We start from the raw sequence: 4365 nt of genomic DNA, 5'->3' as shown, positions 1-4365 counted from the left end.
TTTGTTTTAGTATTCACAGTGGTTTTCCATGTGTGTGTGTGTGTGTGTGTGTGTGTGTGTGTGTGTGTGTGTGTGTGTGTGTGTGTGTGTGTGTTTGTGTGTTTGTGTGTGTGTGTGTGTGTGTGTGTGTGTGTGTGTGTGTTCATAATAATGCGTCACAACCAATTAGTGTGAGCACCGCAGGACTGGGAACAGCTAGGGGGTGGGGGGGGGCGAGGGCGGGAGTGTGGGAGGCTGGCCCGAGCGCCGCGGCTCAAGCCACTCTCTCCATCAAGCTCACCTTTGTCTTGAGTCCTGATTGACGGACCGAGTATGCCCGGCCGTGTGAATTACCTTTTGTTTTTCAGTTTCGCAATCGCAGGCACCTGTGCCCACTCCCTTCCCTCTACAAATCCTCAAGAATGTTCTGAGAATTCTCCAGAAGCCTCGAGCACCGTCAGCCTTCTGTGGGTGGACCAAGTTCCCAGAGTTGTCGTCGCAGCCTCACGCAATGTAGGTAAACCAACTTTTTATGCTTTACGAATATGTTAACCAGGAACGTAAATCACAATGTCTTCTAGTAATGGGTTTATGGTATGGCTTCACCGCAGGACACATCTTGGCATCCCGTGAATTAAGTTTCTCCCACAATGCAGCCTGTACGTAGTTGCTGAAATAAAAGAAATAATAAAAAGTAAAAGACGTGCCCCGCCGCGCCAGCCCACGCCGCCCCGGGCCTGGGAACCGCTCCGGGCCCCGAGCTCCACGCTGGAAAACAATGGCTCTGTTTCTGGTCAATCATTAATTACGCTTTCCTAGCATATTATTCGTACTTGCTACCCCCGATTTGTCTCTCTTTTAAATCATTTGTCTCTTTGTTTGCCGCTCGTAATCGCCCATTGTCGAGGGTTTGATTGACAGTCGGGCCGCCGAGGGTCGCGCTCCGCGCCACCTTCACATGCCATTATTCTTCGTCTCTTCTAAGTGTTCAGTTCTGCAGTTCAGTTTATTTCTTGTTCTGGTATCTATACATATCCAATTATTACTTACTTTGGATTTAGTATTTGCAAATCATCAGTAAACACATTGTTTCAGCACGGGTATCTCTTCTTGTATATTTTTTCTTATACTGTAGTTAGTACCTCCAGAACTTTAAATTTACACATAGTTTCCGAGAATCTAAACAGCGGGCCGCATCATCCATCCCCAGCAGGCAGCCATATTGTCCCTGGGCGGAGGGCGAGCGGTGATTGGTCGCCGGGCATCCAGTAACTACTTCATAATTTCTTTGACAGGAAGCATTTACCGTCCGCACAGCCGGGGATAATGAACACTCCCATAGAACGCATCATTGATCCAGGGAAACCTTTAATGCGAAGAATAGGATGTGGACATTATTCAGAAACACGTTCGGAATGGAGGAATATCTACGAGAAAAAAAAAACAGGCTTTACCCCCCCGAATAATGACCATATGAAGATTTTTCCAGCAGCGATAAAAAGAGATAACATGTGACCAGCCGGGGTAGCTCGACTGATTGAATGGCTGTGTTAAAAAGGGCCATAGTCAGATGTGCAGAGAGGAGGAACTAAGCCTTAAGAGAGCCAGAACGTCGATCATCCCAAGCGATCTCGTGAAGGGTTACTCCTGGCGGCGGGCAGCGGGCAGGGCGGGGGACGGGGGGCGGCGGGCAGGGCAGGCACGGCTGATTGACTCGACATGTCCACTCGTTCACGCCCAGCTGCTGCCGACGAGGGGGACGGCAGGACTGAAGGAGGGATAAAGGGACGAGGGGGAGGGAGAGATCGACGCACAGAAAGAGAAAGAAAAGAAAAAAAGGTAGTAAATTCGATTGTTTGGTGAATTTGGATATGTACTACTTTTATGTCCAATTCACCCCGCCTCTACCACCTCCTCCCTTTCTCCCTCGCTCCCTCCCTCCTGTTGCTTCTCCTCCTTCCTCCCTCTTCCCTCCCTCCTGCCCCCCCCTTCTGCCCCCCGCGTTCAGCCCCTCCGCCCTCAAAAGGAGTGAGTCTGCGGGGCAACGATTGCATTCAGAGTTCGATGGGATAAAAGTATTGCGAGTATTTCTGGTGTGCGTCACAAGACCTTTGCTGTCTGCCATTGTGAGCCCCATGAGCCGGGCCGGGGCGGGGGAGGGGGGGGGGATGGAGTTGTAGAGGGGTTATTTAAGGTAAGGGCGTGGCGTGGCGGGGCGGGGCGGGGAGGGGTGAGACGGGGCGGGGATCCTCTGTGATGGACATCCTCGCTGCTTCTGTCACATTCTTTTCTGGGAATTAAATTGTCTGTTTGCAAAAGTCCTGTTGTTGTTATATTCTAGTCATTTTTTTCCAGGTGATAAATAGTAGATATATATACTTGGTTTTATACTTATTGTTTTATTTATTTGTCATGTTTTTTGATAGTATGTCTCATCAATTGATACGTATATTATGCTCATATTTGATTAGTTCTAATTTATTTTTTTATGTTTGTTTTCTTGTCTATTATGTTTTTTTTTTGTGACCCTACTTCTCTGTCCCTCATCCTCTATAATCCTTTGTATTCTCTCGTCCTCTTTCTACTTTTCTCATTGCTTTCATTTTCATTTTCTCTTTCTCGGCGTCTGAGGTGTTTGGGGCTGCTGGGAAGGCAGCTTATGATGCTCGCACTCCTCTCTCTCTCTACCTGATTCGTGTATAATAATAATAATAATAATAATAATAATAATAATAATAATAATAATAATAATAATAATAATAATAATAATAATAATAATAATAATAATAATAATAATAATAATAATAATAATAATAATAATAATGATAATAACAATAATAATGACAATAACTACTTCACTTTCCATCACAACGCCAATGATTACTTTTATATCCTTTTCTCCTTTATTTGCCATTATAGTGTTAACATAATTATTTGTACTCTTGATTTTTTTTTTTCACTCTTCCAGCTTCATGGTTTTCGTTATTATAATTATTGTCATTATTCCCTTGTCACTGTCATACTTTTCGTCTCATTCTCCTTACTCTTCGCTTGGATGAGGATTCTGGGAATACAGGAAATGGAGCTGAGGAAGGGAGGGATGGGGATGCTGCTTAAGCAGGGGATGGGACTCAAAGGAGATAAAGGCTACGGGACTGGGGTAAAGTAAAGGTAAAGGGAGCATACTCTATAAGGTGCGCGTGGCGGCGGTGCTCATCTCCGTCCAGTTGTCCACTTGAGCCTGTGGTGGAAGATAACCCTCACCCGCCACAGGGCAGTGTTACATCCTGGTTAGCACAGTCTACCTTCCCCGTGTTTCCACAGGTATCCGTTTACTGAACATCCCGAAAAGAAGGATGAAAAGCACGCTGATTGCCCAGCCCGGGACTCGAACCCAAGCCAGCAGATTTGTAGTCAGGGACGCTAACCACTGCACCACGGTGGCATGGGGTGCAAGATAAGGTGAGGGGGAAATGGGGCGTGGGCGATGATTGTGCCGGGGGCTCAAACGGGGGTTGGGGTGAAAATGGTGCTGGGGCTTCTGTTTGAGGACTAGAGAGCGGCTGGGCTGAGGATGCTATCGGAGTTAGCGAAGGTAGCCAGAGGTAGGGGAGAGGGGGGAGGGGAGTAGCATAAGGGGAGTATTCTATCACCATAATGTAGCAAGGAGCTCCAGCACGCCCCCCTCCCCCCCCTCTCACCTACACCTGGTTTTCATCGTGTTTCGCCTTCAGCCGTTAGCGACCCCTTCCTCTTCCTCCTGTGTTCCCTTCCTCTCCCTCCACTCTCTGCTCCTCTTTCCCCCTCCCCCAGGGGCTCGTAGGGGAGGGTCTGCCACTGTCTCTGGCCACCCGTCAATCAAAACGCTCCTTAGGAACCCCGACTTTTTTTACAGGAATTTATCTTTGCGAACATTATGGTTCACGACCCTGTATTCTGTGTTACTTGGTGCAGGTCACAGCCCCGAGCAGCGACAGTAGTGTGTGTGTGTATGTGTGTGTGTGTGTGTGTGTGTGTGTGTCATGGCGGGCAGGGCGAGGTGGTGCAGCTGGTGCAGGGGTCGGGAGGGGGAGCCGCGCCGTGGAACCCAAACCGGTCAGGAGCTTTGGGATTGGACAATGAATTTGTTTAAATGTTAAGCCTGTCAACTCTTGAACCAATTACTTTCACCCGTAGTGGCGGCGCCTGCTGGAGGGCCTCGTCGCTCGTACCCTTTCTCCCGGGCAGACCAGCGCTGCCGATGCGTCCTGTCTATAGTCTACCAGGAGTATGGCTACATAGTATGGCGTCGCCTCGCTACGGGCGCCCCAGGGCTTGAAGAACGCTGTAACAACCACTATACAGTGTGATGAACCAATAATCCTATGATGAAAAGGGAGAGTAATA

Source organism: Eriocheir sinensis, chromosome 32, assembly GCF_024679095.1.
Source record: "Eriocheir sinensis breed Jianghai 21 chromosome 32, ASM2467909v1, whole genome shotgun sequence".
Taxonomy (NCBI): Eukaryota; Metazoa; Arthropoda; class Malacostraca; order Decapoda; family Varunidae; genus Eriocheir; species Eriocheir sinensis.
Note: the sequence above shows the minus strand (reverse complement) of the source record.